The sequence below is a fragment of the Pogona vitticeps genome, chromosome 3 (assembly GCF_051106095.1).
Source record: "Pogona vitticeps strain Pit_001003342236 chromosome 3, PviZW2.1, whole genome shotgun sequence".
Classification (NCBI taxonomy): domain Eukaryota; kingdom Metazoa; phylum Chordata; class Lepidosauria; order Squamata; family Agamidae; genus Pogona; species Pogona vitticeps.
The window spans coordinates 15,359,729-15,385,957 of NC_135785.1; the positions used below are offsets into that span (position 1 = coordinate 15,359,729).

Genomic DNA, 26,229 nt, shown 5'->3' on the forward strand with positions numbered 1-26,229 from the left:
CTGCAGCTCCCTTCAGCCGTAACCTGTATAGCCAGTGGTGAGAAATCATAGGAACTGCAGTCCAACAACATCTAGTGAGTCACTTCCAACAAATTGCTCATTCCTGTATTACTTTAACCTCATTTACTCCAACCTTCCTGCAGCTCATAAAGCCACTGCATTTCTTTGAAGACTGTTACTAATTATATTTTAAAATGGAAAAATGTAATGATTAGTTTAATACATCACAAAAGATCGATCTTTTCCAAGACAGCTTGTTTAAGTATGTACTGTCTCCTAGACGTTCAATGAAGTGACAGCCACGCCACACGAAATGTTGGGCTGCATTTATCAAAAGCAAACTAACGCTTACTTTTTTTTCCCCTGTAGTCTCTATGCATTCTGTGATTTAAAAACAAAACAAAAAAAAACCAAGATCTATAACCACAAAAAACTACAATGTGTTTTTCCTCTTCTTTCTCTCTTTTTCTTTTGCCTGGAAGTCAGAGATCTCTAAGGAGAGGAAATAATGATCAAAAGCACTACACAAAGAAACTGGCAATAATTAACAGCAACTTTGATCTTGCCTGCAGATTATGTGTTACATCGAGGAATGCCACAATCTGTCATTTTTATTCCATCACTCCATAACCAAACATCCGTAATTAAAGGACAGCTCAAACAGATGCTGAACTCTTGAAGGCAGCAGAGAAGGTTATGGATAACATTAGGTTGACCACCTGCCTTGCAATTCATAAAAACATAGCAGTTTTAAGCCCAGCAAATGGTTGACACAGGGCCAATTTCTGGTCTCAAAATCTAGGGGAAGATTCTTATGCTAAGACCAAGTATTTTCCAACCAGCCGTACTGCTGGTCTTTGGGGAATACAGCAGATGCACCACATCCAATCATGCCATTTTGGCAGGACAAAAGGTGATTAAATCCTATAATCATTATCAGCTCTTCTTGCTTTAAACACAATCATTTCTGAAGAAAGGCAGACAAATAAAACTCATTTTCCTGGACAATAGCAGTTCATCCATTACAGCAGTGGTTACAAAACTTGGGTAACCCAGATGTGTTTGGACTGCAGTTCCCAGAAGCCTTCACCACCAGCTGTGCTGGCCAGGGTTTCTGGGAGTTGCAGTCCAAGAACACCTGGGTTAGCCAAATTTGGGAACCACTGCATTAGAGCAAAAGAGCACCACCATACTTCAATTTCCAGCAGTCCCCAGCCTCCTGATTGCCTCCTTATAGGAGACACAGGGCCTCTGTCAGTATGTGAGTGAATGCCTGTATGATGATTCTGTGTACAGTATATCTTGAAAGAAAATACCACTGTGCATATGAATATTGACTTCTGCCCTGGCTCAACCCAACACTGGTTGCTATGCTTTCTGCCTCACATAACAAGCATCAACTAGTATTGCTTCTAGCAATCTATGACCATCTTATAGCCTCCCGTGGTCACCTTTAAGACCACCCGTAGTGGACACCGTCTACGTTGGCTTGGGCATGTCATGAGAATGGCTGATGGTCGGATTCCAAAAGATCTCCTGCATGGAGAATTAGTGCAGGGAAACCGCCCCAGAGGGAGACCACAGCTGTGATACAAGGACATATGCAAGCGGGATCTGAAGGCCTTAGGAAGGGACCTCAACAGATGGGAAACACTGATGTCTGAGCGTTCAGCCTGGAGGCAGGCGTTGCATCACGGCCTCTCCCAATTTGAAGAGACCCTTGTCCAGCAGGCCGAGGCAAAGAGGCAGTCCCGAAACAAGCAAAACCAGGGAGCTGGATAGGGGACAGATTGTATTTGTCTTCAATGTGGAAGAGATTGTCACTCTCGAATTGCCTTCTCAGCCACACCAGACGCTGTTCCAAGACCTCCATACAGAGTACGATACCATAGTCTCTCGAGACTGAAGGATGCCTACTGAAGTGGACACCAATGTCCATGGATATGAAAAGGAGAAACAGATTGGAATTTATGCCTTCCTCTGTTCTGTGGAGGAAGGACAGTGTAACCACAATGGCATCATATCATTTACAAGTACAGGCAAGTAATCTAGCCACAAAAATGTCTTGCCATGGGTGTGAAGAGCCATGCCTATGGCTGCTTACAGCACCAGCTTCTTCATTCTCCACCCCACCTCACAATGTAGAATACTTGCTAGATTCTTCATCCTTGTTGATGGGATTCCTTAATGAGGAATTTTGAAGTGCCATAAAATTCCCTCCCTCCAGGAGAGCTTGAGCCTGTGTTCACATTGGCAATTTGAATTGTTTCTGTTCAGACTTTTCAAAAATCAGGTTTAACTCACATGGTATTTAAACCAGTGGCCAGGTTGCACTGGCCAGTGCACTGAATGGAAATCAATTTATTTCTGGTAACTTAAACCACTTTTGCTGTCTACATGGCTGAAATTGACTCATTTCCACAAAACTGCATTGAACTAAATTGATTTAGGAAGTGAATTATTTTTTAAAAAAGCCCTGCTGGCCAGATGAAACAACTTTCTTTGCAGCCCGTATACATCAATTTCACCCTTGTGTTGTGTGAACGATAAAATCTAAATTGATTGAAATGACTCTTAAAGTGCTCTCTGGGTGGTTTGCAATTTAATTATGCAGTCTACACATTGCCCCCTCCCCCAGCAATCTACATACTCAGTTTACTGACTTCTGAAGGATGGAAGGTTGAGTGAACACTGAGTCAGCTAGCTGGATTGAACATGGGTCATGAGCAGAGTTTTTTGCTGCAGTACTGCAGTTTAACCACTGTATCTTCCTGCAGTACTGCAGTTTAACCACTGTATCTTCCTGATCTGTTACTAATGTTAACACAACTCATTAGGAATATATAACACAACAAATTCTTTGTGCTAGCAGAGCAAAAATATATGTAACAACAACTAGCTGCCGGGCTCTAACAAGTAACAACATCTTCCTTTTAAGATGAATGTTCTGGCCCTACCATTGATTTAGTTTGATAAAAATATTCACTGTTCCTTTTGATTAGTGCTTAGCCCTTATTGAAAATGGATGACATGCAGGAAGACCATCTCTCTGGAGGTCTCTTTCTAGACCTGGAAGACTATGCACCATCCAGCCCATTGCATTAGTAGACTGGATGATGGGCCCGCATTTGGCCTGATGCAGAATTAGACTGAGTTACATTCACATTTAGGCCCATGACGTGAAACAGAATATTCATGCATTCTAATGGTGAACCTTTCCATTTTACCCATTAAGAAGCAGAAGCTCTTAGCTTTATGACAGGGTAGATCAGGAAGCAGTTTTAATAAATGTCAATGGTCTCTCTAATAACATGGCATTTTCACATTGCATACAGTCCCTAAAGTTAAAATGCCAGCCCCATAAAGGGAGATGATGACAGAACCCTGTGGGCAAGTTTCGCCTCTGCCTATGCATGGGAAGGCGGGAGCAGGAATATGTGAATTGCTAACACCCAGCTGTAATTCAATGGAGAGTCCTGTGTCCAGTAGGGTATGGGAACAAGAGCTCAAGGGGTTAAACTGCTGATATTCTTTGATGAGTGGACATGATAACATAAATCCTCCTTATTCTCTCTAAAAGACAGGCTGGTGGTTCCCAGCTATATAGTTTTGTGATGCCTGTAGTAATAAAAGGTAATTTGGGGGTACTGTGAATCTAAATGGGCAATTAATACCCAATAGCTGCTTGTAAAAAATATCACACTTCTGGTAAAGATCAAAACTGCTAGAACTGGTTTGTTGATATATGTTTTGTAATTTTTTGAGGAGTGCAATTATACAGGGACTTTCAACATGAGCGCCTGTGAATATGACAAGCATGAACAATGTTTTAGGCTGCAGTCCCTAAAAAGGTGTCCCATTAGCTATAAGCTTTCTGTATCTTTCCTTGTGAGGGTGGAGAGAGAGAGAGAGAGAGAGAGGTGTCAGTTGTTGGAGAAGGAGATTCATCTTTGTATCCCAACTTCCAGCCTTTGAAGAAGCACCAGCTTCCCTTAGCTCCTCAAGGTTGAAGGTCTGGCATTCAGACAAGTAAGAGAAGAGAGCATCAAGTTGGGCACATCAGAGGTAACTTTGTATCTGCAGAATCCGGAGTCCCCCCCTGTTCATGAACACACTGCCAACACAGGAGGGAATTTATACCAGCTTGCAAGCTGGCCTAAGTAATTTCACTTCCATAAAGAAAGCCAAGAAAACACAGTAAAGCAGGGAATATGCCCGCCTCTTGTCTACCGAACTGGGTTTGTGCCAATAGAGCTTTGGCTACCTCAGAAGTTCTGACATCACTACCCTCGCAAGTGGAGTGCCTTGTTAGGTTCACCTCAGGGAATTGATGGCAGAGAGGGAGAGAACTCAAGGTCTGTAATGGTCAAACAAGTTCAGACAAATAAAATCTAAAACCCTTCATGAAAAGAAACCAGGATTCTCTTTACTAGCCTAGTGATTGAGCCTCTCTAGATCTTCTGTATACAACATAAGAATTTCATATTTACTATTTTTTTTATTTATTTATTTAATTTATACTCCACCTATCTGGTCGGTGAGGACCACTCTAGGAGGCTAACAACGAAAAACAATACAATAAAAATACAAATAAACGATTCTAAATGATAAAAGCGCTGTATTACATTACTATTGTGAAGATGTGTCTTGAACAGACAGCATTTCTGAGAATTATCAATATATTTCAATCCACGAAAATGACAGCAAGAGGCACATACAACGTGCCGCGTTTAGTACTGCTGCTATTGCTTATTAGGTCCAAGGAAGACAAAGTGACAGAGCTTTATTAATGATAGGATTAACTGACAGTGGTGATGGTGATGATGATGAAAATTAGTTTGATGATATGAATGAATGAATGAATGAGCTTTATTATGGTCACTGACCAGCAGATACATCCAGATGTGATTATAACACAAATATACAATGAAAAGTAGTATAAGGTAGCAATATAATATCACATGTACACAATCTGTTACAATGATCTTGTTTTTAGCATATGATTATCCCAAATGTAAATAAGACAACACATGATAAGTAAAACAATGACGACCACCTTTCTTTCTTTCTTTCTTTCTTTCTTTCTTTCTTTCTTTCTTTCTTTCTTTCTTTCTTTCTTTCTTTCTTTCTTTCTTTCTTTCTTTCTTTCTTAAATTTGTATACTTCCCCCATTAGGGCGATGCACTACTTTGGGCAGTTTATAGTCGGCAAAGTTTCTACACCCACTTTTGTAGATAAGGATCCTGAACGTGTAATGCTAATAATTTGGGAAGGTGAAAACAACCATGGGAAGAAAAAGCTATTGGCTTCTCCCAGGTCAATATACTACTGTTGTCTTTCACATACTGTAGCAAGGAAGGTTGGCAGGTTACACGAGGAAAGCGATGAGGTTACAGCCTTTTCTGATCTTGTAACTGTCACTGTCACGAGATGGAATTAATGCAATGCTGTTGCCCTCTCATCTACATTGCAGATTTACACCAGGAGGATGCAGACCTCAGCACTTTTGTCCTTGACATATTTATGGGCAGAGCGAAGCATGATGCACCTTTGGCCTTCTGAGTGCCACGGAGCTGCTGATTCACCCCTGGCCTCCCTCCAGCTGCGTGGCACGTTTGTCTAACACCTTCGATTAAAAATGGCTGGTGGAGGCAAAATGTCCACTGTCATTTTTTTGCATGTTGCAGCTCAGAAGGTGTCCTAATTAGGAAACAACGTGTTCGTTTGCTCTTCCAACTCCCTGAGTGTCTCTAGGCTGTCTCTTTGAGAAGCAAACGAGTACCTTGCAATTGGGTAGACAGTTTGAACATGCCTTAAGCTCCCTCCCAGGCACAGGGCTTCTCCCAAAACTAAAGCCAACGAATCAAAATTGATCTGATAATACAGCTGCCCCCTTTTCACCTCTTGCTTTCAGTACTTTGACATGCAAGTAAGATGGGATGGGAGAAAAACCTGTTCTGGTCAGCAAGCATACCCTAATCTGCTTCTGCTTTTACATCATCGTCATCATCTTTTTCTTTCTCTTTCTTAATTTTCACTGTTACATGTCAAGTTCATGTAAAGTCTGGTATATTAGAAAAGGTCAGTGAGTACAACTCGTATGCCTGGAAGAATCAGAGTTAAGATTTAATTTTGACCAAGACACAATGTCAAGTAGGAGGGGATGGAAAAAGTCTAGATACTCATTGCACGTAGGTTAGTGTAACTCAGGGTACATGACCTGTGATCCTTGACCACTCCTTCTGCAGCCCCCCCCAAATTTGAGAAACCTCACCCACTTTTTCTCACAGTCTTGCTGATCAAACATGTCACACATGAGAGGGGATCTGCTGTTTCCTGTTTTATGAGAATCATGTTTCCCAAGCACTTCTTGCAGTAGTAAAACAACCATCTCGGTAGACACTCCTTGTGGCATGAGATACTTTCACCACCATCCGAGTGATCCATGAATGACAGCAGGCAATAAGAAGACGCTAAAATCTCATTATCCGTGCATTTTGACATGAGAGGGAGTACTCTGTGTTGTGTTCACATACACATGTATTTGCATTACACACAAATATTTAACAGACACACACTCACACACCTCACAACTGGCACTGGATATGGCCCTCAGAGTCTGTGTGCTGTCAAGTCAATTCTAACTTATTGGTAGTCAGAAGCAGTTTTCCATTTAATTCTTCTGGGAGCATCCTGCAACTGTGCAGTTTGCCCAATGCCCCTGGCTCTGCAGCCTGATACCTAAATTACGGATGTATCCAATCAGTTCTCCACATTTAGGGCAGTGGTTCCCAAACTTTTGCCACTCATAGCTCCTTTGGCTTACTAGCCACTCACCATGGCTCCCCAGTACAATGCTTAGGGTGAGGGGGGAGAAAGAGGGGGGAAACCCAGCCTGAGTAATGCTTCTATTTTTCCTCCCTGAAAATAATTTATAATTATAAAATGTAACAAAGAACTACTCAGGTTAAGCTTCCCCCCCTCCCTTCTCCTTCCCACACAAAATACAGTGGACCCTTGACTTACAGACAGCTTGACTTACAGACTTTTTGAGTTACAGACTTCTCTGGCCGCAAAATTTAGGTTTGACTTGCAGACTGAGATTTGACTTACAGACCAGAAAAAAAACAAAATGGAACAAAAATGGCCTGTTACGGGATTAATCGGTTTTCAATGCACTCAAGGTCAATGGAGACTTGACCTACAGACTTTTTGACTTGAGAACCGCCTTCCAATACGGATTAAGTTCTCAAGTCAAGACCCCACTGTATTGCATTGGGGAGCTGTAGCCAGTGGCCAGTAAGGGACCCAGTGGGGGGAAGGGGATGGGAGGAAGGAAAGAAAGAAAGAGGGAGGAGAGGGGTGGCAGGAGAATGGAAGGGAAAGAAAGTGATTTGCCCCACTGAGGGAGGTGGGTGGCTGGGGGCCAGCAGGATGCAGCCAGCAAGAGATGGGCTTCGGGAAGGGAAGAAAGAAAAGGATCAAAATGGAGATCTGATGAAGGGAGAGAGAGAATAGGACAGGAAGAGAAAGGGAAACATGGGGCAAATAATGGAGAAAAGAAGGCAAATGACCCAGTTAGGAGGGATGCACAACAGCGGCTGCCTGGACTGCAGAGAAGGCAGAGGACTGAAAAGGAAGGGAGGGAGGGAGGAAGGAAGGAAGGAAGGAAGGAAGGAAGGAAGGAAGGAAGGAAGGAAGGAAGGAAGGAAGGAAGGAAGGAAGGAAGGAAGGAAGGAAGGAAGGAAGGAAGGCAGGCAGGAAGGCAGGAAGGCAGGAAGGAAGGAAGGAAGGAAGGAAGGAAGGAAGGAAGGAAGGAGGGAGGGAAGGAAGGAAGGAAGGAGGGAAGGAAGGAAGGAAGGAGGGAAGGAGGGAAGGAAGGAAGGAAGGAGGGAGGGAGGGAGGGAGGGAGGGAGGGATGGATGGATGGATGGATGGGTAGAAAGTCGGCAGAGGGAGGGAGTTGGTAGTGAGAAAGGACAGCTGGAGGGAGCCCTTCTGAGGGGAACCAGGCTGCCCCCCCATCTCACTGTCCATTGCTCTTGGACAGCAGGTCTACCAGACGCAGCAGCTGCAGCAAGGAAAGGCCAGGCAGGGGTGGTGCAGGAGCCTGCATTGGCAGCAGAAGTGCGGGAGACAGCAGCGATGATAGCACGGGCAGCAAGTGAGAAGAGAGAGCCAGAGCTGTGGAGCCCATCTTGCTATTGCTGCCTTTCTAGCAGCCCCCTGGGAGGAGGAGGAGGAGGGGGGAGGATGGTGAGTGGGAGGGACAAGAGAGAGAGAGAGAGAGAGAGAGAGAGAGAGGACGCAAGCAAAGGCAAGGGGGTGCCAGCAAGGGATCCCCTCTCCCCCACCAACTCTGCATCTCCATGGCACACCTGTAGGGGTTTGATGGCACCCGAGGGTGCCAGGACGAACAATTTGGGAACCACTAGGTGAAACAAAAATAAAAAAAAGAACCTCACACTTTACAAGAGGCGCAAGCCTATTCCACAGGATTGAGGGTCAGAGCCCTAATCTATCCCATCATAATTTCACTGCCACTAAACTTGCTATGGCAGAAAATATTACTCAGAACGAGTATCCGCTTCATAAACAAGGCATGTCTCTAACACAAACAGCAGTATTTTTTAGCAAACACTAGATAGATGGGCTGTGTGTGCCTCGTTTCCTAGGCTTATAATTCTTCTTAGAGACTTCCAGCAATTTTATTAGCCACAGAAGCAATGTAGGAATGAAGACAAGACTTCCAGGATTGCTATTAGTATTCCAACTTGTTTTTACAAAGGAAATAAATGTAATTTTTGCCACCACTGCTGCAATTTGGGTAGCATAGTTGGGGAGACCCAAGGGCAGAAGGGAGCAAATATATATATAAAAATTTTAGAATAAATGCTGTAGAGAGGTCAAGAGGCGTTGAACCTCTTAATGTGGAATTGGCTAATACTGCTATATTGAACTGCACCATGCTGTTTATGACACATAATTCTAACTGCCACACCTTTAAGAGATAAGTGGCCCACTGAATGAGAAGAGATTTGGTGAATCAACTCCTCAATAAAGCTGATTCTTCGAGTTTTAAGTGTCCATCTTTGAACTTTAATCTCACCACACCTCTTCAGCCTCAACATCTAGCTGGCATGATTTTGAACTTTTCTGTTTCCCCAGCTAAAATTCTGCAAGGCCCAGCCTGTGGGGCTGAAAGGCTAACCTTTTTAGGATGCTTCGCTGGTTCAACAGATATACTGTATTGCCCAACACTGATTCTGTATCTTTTCAGAAGTAATAAGGTTTAGTACGATTAGGGAATGGGAATGGATCAAGATATCCCATAATATCTTTCCCAGCTCTATGGTTCTTGACTGCAAAACATCTGGGGTTGGAGCTGTCTAACAGTGTGGTATGCCAAAATCTAATGCCTTGTAAGATTTGACAAGGATGACTGTCTAACCGTGTGGTATGCCAAAATCTTATGCCTCATAAGATTTGACAAGGATGACTGTCTGCTAACCTGTGATACTGAGGTGATGTGTCTCAGTGGGAGCTAAGATGGCCCAAAGAAGCATAGGTGATGGGTGGAGATGACTCATCCTTCTTCCCCCACACTAGAGGAGGGAGAGGATGAGTCAGGTCTGAGTGTAAGCAGGAAGCAAAAAAAGGGACAAACCTGCAGTTTTAGAACTAGACTGTAAATAAATACAAATATCATAAAACACAGGAGGTCTCTTGTGACTTTCTTCAAAGGGTAAATGCTAGATCAGGCTGAGGGTTAGAACTCCTGAAGCTGCAGCATGAAGAGAAGAGAATTGGGCATAATATCCTCTCTCTCTCTCTCTCTCTCTCTCTCTCTCTCTCTCTCTCTCTCTCTCTGTGTGTGTGTGTGTGTGTGTGTGTGTGAGTTACATGTATGGTGTGTGTCTGTGTAAAAAGAGTGCATAAAGGGGGAGAGAGAGACAGACAGAGAGAGAGAGAGGAGATTTTTAAAATATTTATATCTATCTTTCATTGAGCAACTTCAGGGTGGTTTGCAGCAATCCAAACCAATCCTATAGTCTTAGAGGCACATTCCCCGGACTCAAAAATGGTTCAAAATTCTCCCACAAAATTCTTAATGAATCTCCATTCTTGGGAGAGGACAGTTGATGTCAGTTTCTAGAATCATAGAATAATGGAGTTGGAAGGGTCCTATATGACCACCAAGTCCAATCCCCTGCTCAATGCAGGGATTCAAATCAAAGCAGATCTGACCAATGGTTGTTCAATTTTCTCTTGAATGCTTCCAGCACTGGGGCACTTACCACTTCCTGAGGTAACTGGTTTCTTTGTTGTACTGCTCTAACGGTTAAGATGTTTAACTGATAGTCAGCCTAAATTTGGCTTCCTGTAGCTTGAGCCCATTATTAAGTGTCCTGGGATGATTGAGAACTGATCCTACCCCTCCTCTTTACCTTTCAAGCATTTGAAAAGTGCTACCATATCTCCTCTCAGTCTTCTTTTCTCAAGACTGAACATGCCCAGTTCTTTCCGTCTTTCCTCACAGGAAAGCCTGCATTGCTCCTCCTAGCCTTCGCAGCCACTAGATTTCTCTGGTGGCTCCTTCTACAACCAACATTTCTAATATTAACGGGTCCACATTGCTAAATCAATTGATAATTCTTATTTTTCTAATTCTAATACTTATAGGGATGACAGTATGCAGGGAAAAGTAGTCTAATCCTTTGTTGTGGGTTTTCCGGGCTGTTTGACCATGTTTTTAAGATTTTTCTTCATAATGTTTCAACTAGTCTCTGTAGCCGGCATCTTCAGAGGACAGGAGTCAGAACTCTGTCTGTGCTCTGGGTAGACAGAGTTCTGACTCTTGTCCTCTGAAAATGCCGGCCACAGAGACTGGCAAAACATTAGGAAGAAAAACCTTAAGAACACGGCCAAACAGTCCAGAAAACCCACAACAACCACTGGATTCCAGGCGTGAAAGCCTTCGAGAATACAAATCTTCTCCTTTCTTTCCCAGCCACAACCAGCACAAAATCACCTTAACCACATGGGGATTTGTGTTGCGGGGCAGGGGGAGAACTTTCAATTGGAATGAACAAGATCTTTCTAATATTGAATACAAATGGAGGGGTACAGTTTGCTAAGATGGCAGCTGAGCAAGAAAAAGATTAAAGCTCACCTACATACACATTGTATTTCCCAGTAAGTATCGGAACTTCCACGCCTCCTATTTATTTTTTTAAAACCTGACTATAAAAGCTCACCATTTTAATGAAAGAACCTTCAGTTTGGTGCTGAGGAGGTTCGTACGAAAGGTACGACTTGAACTGGGAGCTTCCATTTGCATTATTTCTTAGCCTATTTCTTAACACTAACCATTAGAATTCAGTATAAGGCAGGGATGGGGAACGCACAGCTTTCCTCAGTTTACTAGAGCGCAATTCTTGGCAGCAATACATTACAAGTAATGATGCTACTTGTAACACCTTACTTGGAGGGGAAAGACTTTCAGAGTTCTAAACTATTTCAGCTAGTTTTCAAAATGTTTCATACATTCACGCTAATGTATGTTTATGGAATTGTGGTTGTTTCAACTTATATACTGCCCCATTGAGCTGGACCACTATCTGGGTGGTTTACAACATTAATTATGCAAGGAACATATGTACTTGTATTTGTCCCCTAGTGAGATGGGTATTCATTTCACCAGCCTACGAGGGATAGAATGCTGAGTCAACCTCAAACTGGCTGGCTGAGCCTGTTGGGACAGGACTTAAGTTGTTAGCAGAGGCTTGACTGCAGTACTGCATTTAACCATCGAGCCATGCAGGTCACATAATATTTGCCTATTATTTGCATTCATTACTTCCCCCCAAAGCTGGGGTCTTCTGAGGGGGGACAACACTTTTCTATTTTTAAGGTTTTTCAAAGGTACTTTAAATGTAACACCTTAGCAATGCATTGATAATGAGCAACATAATGTGTCAAAAAAAATGCCCAGTTGAGATCAGAGGCGAGGGGGTTGAAGCCCTCGCTGGAGTGTTGTCCTCCTCTAAGAGAGAACAAGAGGTGCAAACAGATCCACCAGCCCCACGTGTCGTGAAAGTCCAGCAGGGAGTAGACACCCAAGATCTGGAACAGGTGATGAGAAAGATATCTATATCCACTCAAATGGGGACCGAGAAGGTGGGAACAGAGGAGAGAGGTTGGCCGTTGGTAGAGGTGGGAAGGTAAGGTAAAGGTTCCCCTTAACAATTTCTTATCCAGTCGTGTTCGACTCTAGGGGGCAGTGCTCATCCCCGTTTCCAAGCCATAGAGCCAGCGTTTGTCTGAAGACAATCTTCCGTGGTCACATGGCCAGTGCAACTTAGACATGGAACGCTGTTACCTTCCCACCGAGGTGGTCCCTATTTATCTACTTGCATTTGCATGCTTTCGAACCGCTAGGTTAGCGGGAGCTGGGACAAGCAACGGGCGCTCACTCCGTCGCATGGATTCGATCTAATGACTGCTTGGTCTTCTGACCCTGCAGCACAGGCTTCTGCAGTTTAGCCCACAGTGCCACCACATCCAGAGGTGAGAAAGGGGGATATAAAAGAGAGGAGATACGACATACCGGGGTGTTGGGAGTTGATATGGGTGGAAGATCCCTGGACAGGGAAATGTAAGAAGGTCCATGTGCCTCGGGAAGAGGCTGACTACAGGCGGAGGAGAGGCTTGCCTCCTCACCCTTCGTATTGGGGAGAATCAGAAGCCAGAGAGTGGCATAGGAGGTTGAGAGAGGAGAAGGAGGCAGTAGAGAGAGAAGAACGAGAAAGAAGGGCATGGCGTCTGGAGGAGGCTCGCTGGAGGAGGTATTCACCAGACCCTGGGTACATCTTTGACCTGGAAGGGAGAGATGAGGAGCCCCTTCCCTTGATAGACAATGGAATGGACTCTCCTAACTTTGAGGACACTAATCCTTTAGTGAAAGGACCTTGGTATGAGTCAGGTTACAACCCATTTCTACAAGATATTTGGATGCCCTTGTTCGACCCATTGGTGACAAGAGAGAGAGTTAATAAGGACTATAAAGTTACAGATTCATTGTTTGATGTTCCAATAAACCCCAGTTGTGAATTTCCAAAAACTGAGTGTCCTGTTTTTGCGTCCGACCAAAAGGAGGCCTCCTTTGAACTCTCAAAAGGGGATAATATATTACTTTCTAAGAAAGTAATACCAGTACTGAAATGCTGGTTTTGAAAAATAATCATTCCAAACATTGGTCTACAACATCACTTCCTATCCAGACCCTTTTCAAAGTAGAAAATACAGACAGACAGACACCATGAGAAACAGAGTGACTTCCTTGGAACCTTTGGGTGTTACTTTTAGGCTGACTGAAAGGTGTAGTGTTTAAATTAGACTTTATACTGAATGCATTGACATTAATAAAAGCAGAACAGATTTAAGTTTGAAGTCACAAAATATTCCTACAGGAGCTAATATTTTATGGATGACAGAGAGAGAGAGACTTCTGAAATGACAGTAAATCTACTGAGAATTCATCAGTGGCTTGGAGATAAGCATGGAAAGGAAATGCAAACTTTTTCTTTATTGGCCAGAACAGGTTGGTTTGGATTTCAGGACTCCTTGAAATGAAAAAGTGAATATTTGCTTTCCCACCCCCCACCCCCATGCTTATTGATTTCTTTTTATTGTCTGCTTCTCAAATTACTAGCTGGTTTACTTTCCCCATATATTACTTTTACTCTTCATATTCACACTTCACATTCATATGTTGTTATTCTGTGCCATCAAGTTGCATCCAACTTATGGCAACCTGAAAAACTTCCAAGGTATATGAGATATGTAAGGAGTGATTTGACCAGTGCCACCCCCAATGAGTTTCCATGGCCAAGCAGAGATTCGAACCCAGGTCTCCTGAGTCCTAGTCCATCACTCTTTGTGTTACATCCTCTCGGTGCTATCTCTCTTTTCCACCCCTACCGCTTTTTATTTCTCATTCATCTTTCTCCACTACCTTAACACCCACACTCATTCAACTTGTTCCAGACACCAACTGAAAAACGAGTTAAGAAACAAAATGCAGATTCTAACGTCAGGCTGTTTTGTGCAATCCCATGATCACTGCTCCACACCTTCCTCCAAATAATCTCTGTGTGTTTTAGGGCTGCAAATACTACTCAGTTTCAACAGATATCTCTCTCCTGGGAACAGAGATACCAAAGAGTTTGGGATCCGCTAGAAGCTTCAATATTTGTGAAACTTGCAAGAGAAGTCTGTGGAGGGCAGGGGAAGGAGTTACAAACAGCAGTTTCCAAACACGGAAAGTTTTCAGACTCAAAGATATGCCTAAGACTTTCATGGTGTGTAAGGAAGCAAATAATAATGATGGTGGTGCTTTTCAAACTGAGAGACCTGCTGTATGCTCAAGACAAGCTCAAGGAGGTGAAGAACCATTTAAGAGTAGGAAGTTCTAAGACCAGAGAGATGTGGCTTCTATCATACATAAACAGAATGTGCAGGCATATCAGCCCAAAAAAATGTTGCAGAAATATGTTTGAGTGAAGTAATACAGACAATTACAAAGATACACACAAACAAACACACACATACGATCAAGACCAATAATGAGTGTGGCTGTACATTCTCCTTTTGGAAGGATGATCCTGTATTTGAAAAGCTATCCTCCTCTGGATGACATGTAAGTGGACACCTCACCCTCACCCCCACCCCCCACTGAGTTTGCCTGGTTGAACAGAGGAAGTAGAGGCTTTCGTTTGTAAATCCATCTAATCAGCCCTCTCTTATTTTTTAAGTAAAAATACTTCTAGGGGGAAGCATTTTGTAAGAAAAGGCTCAAACCCACATGAACCAATATACTGTAACAGCTGATGAGCAGCAGGAACAATATGGTGTGACATGTCAATTCTCTATGAATGTCAAATGTGACATCAGTGTTAGCAGAGGACATTCTGAAAGCCCTGTTCAGACCATTCCCCTGAAATAATTGATTGTTGCTAAACCAGATATTTCAACAAAGCTACAGTGACCTTTAATTACTTTCTTTCTTTATATATGAACATTTTCAATAAGTTGCAGATACTATAAGGCACAGGGTGGTACAATATGGTGAGCAGTAGTGTATTTCCACTTAAATTACAGTAACAATGTTTAATTAGGATGTTATTTCTATATATTAGTTTAAATTAACTTATGCAGGTTTAATGCAAAACAAAAACAAAACCCAACTCTACACAGCCTCCTTTTTAGTGAAGAATGTATTCATTTTTGCCATATCTTATTCTCCATCTTTTCCTTTTTGGCAAGACCTGTCCTCATTTATGGCCAAGAAGGAGCACCCACCCTACCAGGACCTCATTTAAAGTACTGCAATATGGGAAAGTATGGTCACATTTCTTGGTCATGCAACACCACCGTACTGCAGCAGCTGCTTCCATTATTTTCTTTTTGCACACAGTAACTTGAACAGGATACCAATCAAAGTCCAAAAACAGAATAATCATATGATCTGGATCAATGTCAGTAAGGACAGAAGGAATACTTAAACATTTTTTTGTAGCACTGGCATACGGTGAGACAATGTCCTTTTCTTTTGCAAAACGAAAAGGGTGAGATGGTGTCATTTTCTTTTCCTACCAAAACAAGTTCTTGTTGCTTTCAAAGAACAGTTTTCTAACATTCACAAGACAGTAACTTACCTTGCATAAGACAGAGCTTTCTTTCTGTGCAAAAACATTTGCCTATTGTGCCGACCATCAAATGACACCGGTAGAATTTGGTGGTATTGGTGATGGAATTTGGTGGTATTGGTGATGCCTCTCACTATTTCAACGACATGTCAATCACAATTAAAATGACAGAAACCTTTTCTCTTTTTCCATGGAACAAATGAATTTGCATAGGTTAATGCTCCATGTTGTATGAAATATCTACAAAATATCTAGCTGGTGTCATTCACCTATAAGAGGCCATCTTGCACTAGAAAGGTTAGAGTTCTGTATATGCTTTCATTTCCTGCCTAAAAAATGTTCAAAGATATGAGAAATTCTATGAGAATACAACTCCCCCCCACACACACACCAACATCTTGCATAGAGAGATCGTGCTGTACCAAGAAACCCCCCCCTCTTTTTTTCTCTCTCTCTCTGTGTCATGAAGAACTGACACCAAGATTCACATCCCTCCTGGGCAGTTGTTTGACAACTGCTTGTATGCTCCAAAACACATCTGAAGTGCTAAAAGTATTCTTATTAGCAAACAAGGACAATGTATAACAAGAGCAATGACAGAAATAATGCCTCTCCTGAGCACCTTTCCTCTACGAAATGGCTTCGGTTTGTAAAAATAGACTGGAAGACCAATTGTCACATTGATGTTCAGTGTATTCAAAAGCGTGACTTCCTCGTCTTGGAAAAGCCGAGTCAGTTCATCCAAGCAGCTAGGATGGATCAGAGAGTAAAAAACTCTCCACTGTCCTTGACTACAGAGTGAAAATTCTACACTCTTTGTGTCCCACTTTCAGACTCAAGCTCCAAATTTCCATAACTAAGAGAATGAACATCAGTATCCATCCACACAAGCAGACTATGAAAAAGGGCTGAAATTCGAGGAATAATGTTGTATGAATTCAGAGATCAATGGCTTGCTATTTGTGCAAGTCCATAAACATTTCATGTATTTTGGTAAAAGAGATGCACCCCTGCTCTAAAGGGAATAGCCCATCTCTACATGTGTGCTTTCTCTACACAACTAGGAATCCTGTAAAAGGCAGGGTTCCAAACTGCATGAACAATGCTTTTCAGATGTGCAGCCAATGGGTCAGAAGTTCAGGGAAGCAGATGTGCATGCAATCCTGCTTTCTCTTATCCATGTCTCCATGTCAGTGAATAAGAACTATGATACTACAGGTTACATTATATAGGTGGTGTTATTGGATAACAACAAAAGGGAAGATGACACAGGGAATGCTCAAACAATTTAGGTAGAACACAGAACTGGTAAGAGATCAAAAAGGTCAAGCTAGGGTACAGCAAGGAGGAGCAGAAATTACAGCATGGTAGCATCCACAGTAGCACTTTCTTTTGCCACATTGGCATGGCATACAGCCAGTCAGCTGAGCCAAAATTAAAAATTATTACCCAATAATATCCTTTTCAATAGCCAAGATCTTTTTGTACTGTTGGTGTTGCTGTTATACACCATCAAGTTGCTCCCAATCTACAACAATGCTATGAATTAGTGTCCTCAAAAATGTTCTTTCCTTAACTGTTCTGCTCAGGTCTTGAAGACTCCAGGATGCAGCTTCCTTTACTGAAGCCAGTCCATCTCATATTTGGTCATCTTCTTTTCCTACTGCTTTTAATTTTTCCTACCATTATTGGGTTTTTTTCCCAGGGAGTTGTATATTTCCACCACGTGCTAAATGTATGATAGCTTGGTTTATTTTATTTTTTCTTCAGTTAGGATTTCAGGCTTAATTTGATCTAGTACCCACCTATTTGTATTAGTATTGTTTAATTAAAAGTAAATGGCTGGGTAGGGTTTAATGGATAACAGAAGCTCCTTCACTGTGATCTACTAAAAGCCATCCTTCAAAACAAGCTTTTGAAGGCACGTAGGTTGGTGGCAAAGCACCCAGAAGTTCCAGGTTTTCAGCTCCAGCATCTCCAAGAAAGAATTTTGTTAGACCCTTGAGAGCTGCTGTCTTTCAGTGGCAACCATATGGAGCTAGATAGACCCATTGTGTAAGGAAGCTTTCAAAGCATGTTGAGGAAAATTCCAGTGTTAATATAAAGCTTCCAATTTGAAGAGGGAAAAAAACCCATTTTATAGCTTCTGTTGAGCAGGGATAGTAGATAAGTGATAAATTCAATTCTTTAAAATCCCGTTTTATGACTTTGAGATATTGTGTTTTTGCATTCATGATTCAAAATTAGAGGTGGGCACTTTGTGGCCCTGCATGGCTAAACCGCAGAAGCCTTTGTGTGCTGCAGGGTCAGAAAACCAGCAGTCGTAAGATCGAATCCACGTGACAGAGTGAGCTCCCGTCGCTTTGTCCCAGCTCCTCGCCAACCTAGCAGTTCAAAAGCATGTAAAAATGCGAGTAGATAAATAGGGACCACCTTGGTGGGAAGGTAACAGCGTTTCGTGTCTAAGTCGCGCTGGCCACGTGACCACGGAAGATTGTCTTCGGACAAAACGCTGGCTCTACGGCTTGGAAACGGGGATGAGCACCGCCCCCTAGAGTCAAACACGACTGACTAAAATGTCAAGGGGAACCTTTGCCTTTGCCTTTACCTTACTTTGTTCATATCTCAGGGATACAAATACAACCCATGGCAGCACAGGTGCTACAGGAGCCCAATTCTCTCCTCCCCCCCAGAACCAGCTGGGCCACTCACAGGGCTCCATGCAACACTAGGGTCCTTCAGCTGGCCCTTCCCTGCCTCCCTGCACAGCCAAGCACTTTGGTGCAGAAGCAGGATATGGAGTCTCCTCACTCAGCTAAAGAGTAGTCAGTCAGCTGCGTGAGGAGACAGGGAAGGGCTGGCCAGGCTCCTGCCGGGATTGGTGTGCTGCTGCCAATGGATGCCATTGATGTGTGGAGCCTGGTGATTGGCCTGGCCGGTTCTAGGGGAGTGAACTGGGCCCCTGCAGCACCTGTGGTGCCGCAGGTCATATTCATATCCCTGCGATGAGAGTACAAAGTGCCACTGTCTATTCAAAATGTTAGGAAATGGTCCATTATTGTTGTTTTAGTAATGTGTTCATCTAGCTTTTAGATTTGTTTATTTAATTCTTTAAAAATATTTGAACAACACATATATATTACAATGTAAGACTCCTTGGATCAATTTCGTAGGAGAAAGGGAAGGTAAAAATATTTTAAATAAACAAAATAATTAAATTGTTGGACAATATCATGCCCACATTGCCAGCATTGTTGGACAATATCATGCCCACATTGCCAGCATGAAAAAGGATGCTAGACTTTACACACTAAAGAGCAGCCTAAAAGGTGGGATATTCACAATGAAACATTGAACGAGGGAAAATCTGAAAAGCTGACTTATTTTTCATCAGTTAACTACTTCTTCACCAAAAACAAGACAATTGGCAGGGTTGTCTTTCAACCCGAGTTTATGGTAGTGAGCACAAGAGGGTATCCTATAAAAACCATCTTGATTGCCGCCTCTTGCTACATAAAGCTTTGCATCTTTTTTTCCAGCTGGCAACATGCACATGTTATTGAACAGCAATGTTGGGCTATTTCTTGGCATTCTACATTGTGGAGGCAGAAGCAAAATATTCCACATTAATAAATTGAAGGTCTTTTTGAAGAACTTAATTTCCTAGCATTTTAAATAGAAGTTTAAGTATACATACATACTGCACACATTCCAACAGAAATTTCCCTTGTGTAGAATTATCCAGTGTTAGAGGATGCCAGAAGGTGAATGCATGTATTATGGTTGCTATGGGAGGACAGAAGCAAAAAAAACCCAAAAAACAAAAAAGCCGGTATGTGACTATAGTCTCTCTGTGTCAAAATATTTTGAAGTACTGCATTGGATTTAATGAAATAGTGAAGCAAAGGAAATAAATGCAACACATTCAACAGAGAAATCTATACACCCTTTAACTTCTCAGATAAACTAATGTTGCCATGCCTGCTCCTCAGGATGCAGAAAGCTATCTTCCAATTTCCAAACCCTTTCAGGTAAGCAGCCTGAGGAAGCAAAGCTATATCACACTGAAAGCTCTATGAACATATTGTGTGCTTCCCCCCCCCAAAAAAAAGATCTCCTTTCAGTTTTTGAAATAAAAAATGGAGGTCTTAGATTAGCAAGGATTGCCTCTGTAAATTAGGTCAAAATAATCCATACTATGTAAAAGACAAGGAAGAAAGATGGGGGGGGGGGGAATGAGCTCATCTGAAATATTGTAGTTAGAGGACAGCCTTACAGATACCGGAGACTGCCTGAAAGGTAGAAAGGTAGATGCTCAATCAACTCATGTTTGAATTCTTGCTAGAACAAAAATGAGTAAACTGAGGCTATTCTAGCACCCACATATAAAGGCAACATAGAACTTACCAGAAAAGATAATGTTGATGAGAAAATGGGGAGTTGCAAGAGGAAGAGAGGAAAACCTAACATGGGACAGATTGTCTCAATAAACAAAGCCACAGCTGTTAGTTTGCAAGACATCAGCAGATGTTACTTGGAAAAGACGATACAGTATTGCTAGGAAGGGGGGCACCAGAATGAGAGAATAAGCTGGCATTAGATGCTCTTGGTTTGCAAGATTTGAGCATAGCTGTTGATGGTAGGAAATTTGGGAAATCATTAACTCATATAGTCACCACATATCAGAAGTGACTTTTCATGGTTTGCTACTTCATCTGCATAAGGCTATTAGAATAATTATGAGGGCAGGGGGGGGGGTTTACAAAAAATCACCCTAAAACTGTCCTAAAATAATGGTATTTTAAAACTTACTACATGAAAATATTGTTTGTTACAAGAGTTCCAAAACAAGAATCCAGTCTGGTAAGCAAGGTCACTGAGATAATAACAATTCTTTGACAACCACCTATTTCATTTTGCTATCCAATGTACAAATAAGAGATATGAAAATAATAAACATATGACAGCTGAAAATAATTGTTTTAGTATGTTTTCATAGACACTTCTAAGCTGCTTCAGATGCTTGGAAGTGACAAAATAAACAACCGCCACTAACAAGCGGGGATAGCTTTTGCTTCATAGCGGAATATGTAAACAAAACTTAGAATAGAAATGAACAGGGGTTTCTCACATCATAATCAGTTATGAAGAATCAATGAGAAGTGGAAGCTGCGACAGACATCTTATCCAAGGAAATAGATAAGGAAGCAGCTCCAGAAAATCAACAATGAGATTTCTTCCTCAAACCTTAATAGGCTGGGTGAGCTTTGTTTAGAAATGTTTTTCTGTGTTTCTTAATATGCTTAAATTATTTATTTATTTATTTGCTTTTTACAATTTGATTCTTAAGAACTTTGATGCATTTTAGATGTGTATTTTCTGCCCTTTGGAGCTATAAGATCCTGAATTTTAAAATGTATGCTCATACAATTTCGAAACATGATTATAACATGACTTAAGTTTGTGCTTACCGCTTGAATTAGATGTTCCTATAGTTTTTCTTACAACTGTAAGACGTTTGAATATTACAACAACTCTGAAATAATTGTATGTTTCAGAACCTAGAAGCTCTGCAAAAATAAATTTGTAGAATTGGACAGGTTGTGCCTGGAATTCTTGCAACAAAGAAAGTACTTATGTTTGGGATATCCAAAGAGAAAGATTTTTGTCTCCCATTATTCAGCTGTATCCCAATTGTACTCCAATGAAAATAACAGTAAGACTACTCGCTGACTACTCTCTGGTACATGGGGTCACAAAGAGTCAGACATGACTTAACAACTAAACGACAACAACTCACTGCTACACAGCTGTATATTACGTGCTCTGTTGCACAATTTGCTCTGGCAGCTAAGAAGTTGAGGCTTTGATTTGTTAAGGCTCATAATATTGCATAAATGTTGAATATAGTGACTTTGAAAGAATAAAATAAAATATCCCCTAAAAATAAGCCCTAATGGGTTTTTTGGAGCAAAAATTAATATAAGACCCCGTCTTATTTTCAGGGAAACATGGTGCTACCACCACCCCTACAAAATAACCATAAGTGATGTCTGAAAAAGGAGTTGGACAACCCAGAATGCAGTGATTTGGGAATAACCATATCAAGATTCTCTATAAAAAGTGACATTAATGAAGGATGGATTTTCAGGGGAAGCTAGTGGTTGCTTTCCTTACTTAAAACATAGCTTGTTAGACAAAGCCTCTAAGAGCTATCTTGCATGCTTCATTTTATAAAGGGTGGAGCCTGTGGCCTCAACTGAGTCTCCATTCCAAGGCTAGGTGAAGTGATGGCTGGCCAGTGTGTAATCAAATAATTTTGGGGTGGAAAAACCCACTCATAATCCAAAAAATTAGGTGTTGAATTCTGCACTCTGATTATATCGTATTCACTTGTGACACACAGTGATGTGACATGGTAAAATGCCAAAAATCAAGATATGGCCTTGTATCTTGTCTTAGCAAAATCGATAACTGTTTGTAATTTATCTCCTGGAAATCTCAAGAAGATCTAGCGAGGATAGCTTTTGCATGTAAATCTCTTTTCCATTTAATTATTCAGTTCCTTATCTCTGGGCGCTTTGGGTAAGTCTGACTTGATTATTGAGTAACAAAGCTTTTGATATTGTACACCCACACTGCCAGATTCCATGCTCCTCCATTCTTGTTCTGCTTATAGGAAGGCAAAATAAGATCAGTTAGATATTAAGCAATTACTACACTGGACTATCACTATCAACCACTGTTCTAATGGAGCATTCAGCAGAATTAGCTCTTCAGTTTCCAGCTTATTTGCAAACAGTTATTGAACCACATACCAGTAAACTGAAATTATTCTTAATTCAATATAAAACAAATTCAACTTCACCAAATTCTAGTGTCGCTTACTGTAGATGGGGAAAATTCTTTTTTTGTTCAGCAGATCCCAGAATCCCAGAGCCAACAAATTATTGCCAATTCTCTGTTAACTCTTGCTTGCAATTTTCATTTGTTTGTTTGGAAAAGGAGTGAGATTATCCCTCATTGCATTTAAAATCAGTATATAATTAAATTATGCCTTTATTATTGCAAAAAGAAAACAAATATAACTTGTTATTTGTAACGCATTACTTTCAGGCTCTGTTATGGAACCTCTCCTTGAGATTCTGGACTGGACCAGGGCTGGGCAATACAAGGACAATAGATGTTTTTGCATGTCCTGCTGTATTGATTTGGCCCACGATCCCTAAAACTGTGCCATGAATAATCAGCACTGCCACTGCTAAAATCGTAACACAAGTCTATTGGTAAATAGACTGGTAAAACCTCCCTTCTTCCCTCCCTTAGGTTTCAGGTCCACAGCCAAAGACATAACAAATGTGCTTCAAAACCGGAGTCTCCAGACCAAAACCTGGGAACAGCCAGTGGTTCCGGGGGGGGGTATGGAAACCCTGAGAACAGCCTCAAATCCTCTGAAGATCTAGGGTTAAGGTCCTTATGTCCGTGAACACACTCAACACACTTAAAAGAGTGTGACTAGCATGTCCCTTCTCCACCATGGTTGTTTACATATGGAAAGCAATATGCCTGCTGCAGAAATATTCCTGCATGAATGGAATCTCTATACACGAGCAAGAATCCTGGAAAACTGTGGCTCTTCCATACAAGTGGAGCCTGCAAGCAAGCGAAAACATTTTCCATTGATAAACAGCCACAATGGAGAAGGGATGGGCTACATCTCATCCCTAAGCAGGCCAAGCATTTCATTATGCTCCCTATCCAGATGCGAAAGTTGAGGATATAAGATGAAGGAAGAGAGATGCCATATGTACCATCTACTAACCATTTATATTGGAGGTCAAGTGGGCACACAAAAGACACTGCACACTGTCACTCTCTACTACCAGAGAAAGGCAAATATGGCTTCTAGTATCAATGGCAGTAGCAGAAATGTTCACACAAAGACATGTTAGATCTTTTGAGCCCCATCAAAAGGTTAAATCAAAATTGCAAATAAAAAAAATCAAGGCAGTTGCAGAATGGTTAGCAAACTTTTGCACTTCAAAGCATCCATTCCATAAAAGAAACATAAAATAAAAATCCTTCATAACCATGACAGTTTGATACACCTGGTTCACTGTAGAGTAGGTTGTAAGAGACTACCTCGGTTGTCTGATCAAGCATATAATTTCTAAAGCCAAGAAGCATTGTGGGGGAAGGGCAAAGAAGGAGATGCCTTCACAAAACGGTAAATGCATGCTAATGGTGAAAAGTGGCAGGCTATGTGATCCGGGCCAGTGGAGGTGATGGCATTCCAGTTGAACTATTTAAAATCTTAAAAGATGATGCTGTTAAGGTGCTACATTCAATATGCCAGCAAGTTTGGAAAACTCAACAGTGGCCAGAGGACTGGAAAAGATCAGTCTACATCCCAATCCCAAAGAAGGGCAGTGCCAAAGAATGCTCCAACTACCGTACAATTGCACTCGTTTCACACGCTAGCAAAGTTATGCTCAAAATCCTACAAGGTAGGCTTCAATAGTATGTGGACCGAAAACTCCCAGAGGTACAACCTGGATTCCGAAGGGGCAGAGGAACTAGAGACCAAATTGCTAACATGCGCTGGATTATGGAGAAAGCCAGAGAGTTCCAGAAAAATATCTATTTCTGTTTCATTGACTATGCAAAAGCCTTTGACTGTGTGGACCACAACAAACTATGGCAAGTCCTTAAAGAAATGGGAGTGCCTGACCACCTTGTCTATCTCCTGAGAAACCTATATGTGGGACAGGAGGCAACAGTTAGAACTGGATATGGAACAACTGATTGGTTCAAAATTGGGAAAGGAGTATGACAAGGCTGTATATTGTCCCTCTGCTTATTTAACTTATATGCAGAATACATCATGCAAAAGGCTGGACTGGAGGAATCCCAAAACGGAATTAAGATTGCCGGAAGAAATATCAACAACCTCCGATATGCAGATGATGCCAGTCTGATGGCAGAAAGTGAGGAGGAATTAAAGAACCTTGTAATGAGGGTGAAAGACGAGAGTGCAAAAAACGGCCTGAAACTCAACATCAAAAAAACTAAGATCATGGCCACTGGTCCCCTCACCTCCTGGGAAACAGAAGGGGAAGATATGGAGGCAGTGACAGATTTTACTTTCTTGGGCTCCATGATCACTGCAGATGGAGACAGCAGCCCCAAAATTAAAAGATGCCTGCTTCTTGGGAGGAAAGTGATGACAAACCTTGACAGCATCTTAAAAATCAGAGACATCACCTTGCCAACAAAAGTCCACATAGTCAAAGCTATGGTTTTACCTGTAGTGATGTATGGAAGTGAGAGCTGGACCATAAAGAAAGCTGACCGCTGAAGAATTGATGCCTTTGAATTGTGGTGCTGGAGGAGGCTCTTGAGAGTCCCCTGGACTGCAAGGAGAACAAACCTATCAGTTCTAAAGGAAATCAACCCTGAGTGCTCACTGGAAGGACAGATCCTGAAGCTGAGGCTCCAGTACTTTGGCCATCTCACGAGAAGAGAAGACTCCTTGGAAAGGACCTTGATGTTAGGAAAGTGTGAGGGCAAGAGGAGAAGGGGACGACAGAGGATGAGATGGTTGGACAGTGTCATCGAAGCAACCAACATGAATTTGACACAACTCTGGGAGGCAGTGGAAGATAGGAGGGCCTGGCATGCTCTGGTCCATGGGGTCACGAAGAGTCAGACACAACTAAACGACAATGTGATCCAGGGGATAATTGTTTTCAGGAACACAGCGCTTGGGTCTACCATTGGGCAGAGTAGGGCATCAACCTCAGGTAATAAATTGCTAGCTGTTTACTTAAATGCACTTCAACAAGCTCTGGTGGTAGGTAATGGAAGAGGGAAAATATGTGCATGTTCAGAGGGGTACTGGTTGTAGGGACAGACAGCTACCCCACTAGGACAACTGCTCCAGGGCTTAAAAGCCTTAGCACACAACTGATCCATTAAGCACTGATCTGTTTCAAAGGCTGAACAAATCTCTTAATGAGTTCCCATTTTAATGAACTTATCACAGATCAGACTTGTGAACAGTCTAACAGACAGGTGCTTAGTAAGAGAAGATTTCTCTGCCATATATCACTCCACCCTGGGGAAACCTTTATTACTATGCACAAAGATGCTGTTAAATTTAATGAAACCATAAAATGATTACAGATGTTTTCACATTGATTTGTTTATTATATTTATGTCCCACCTTTCTTCCAATGAGCTCAAGGATGTGAACATGGCTCTTTAACTCTCATAACAACACGAGATGAGTCAGACTTAAACTGTACACCTGGTCTATAGTCACCAAACACAATCAGTCCCCCTGTTTTTTTCAACACCTAATCCAACAATATAACCTACTATATTACACCAGATATGACCAGAGTGCCCACAACCTACCTATCTAAAGCTGAACATTGCTCATGAATTTAATTTGTTTCTTTTTAGATGAAATATCCAAAGAATATTTCAAGAGAAACCAATTATTTTATAAGGCAAC

General features: G+C 41.8%; 1 protein-coding gene across 2 annotated transcripts in view; it reads right to left on the reverse strand.

Moving 5' to 3' along the window:
- The window catches only part of NLGN1 (neuroligin 1), a 737,944-nt gene that overhangs the window by 661,599 nt on the left and 50,116 nt on the right, over nucleotides 1–26,229 (reverse strand). The gene's annotated exons all lie outside the window — the stretch shown is intronic.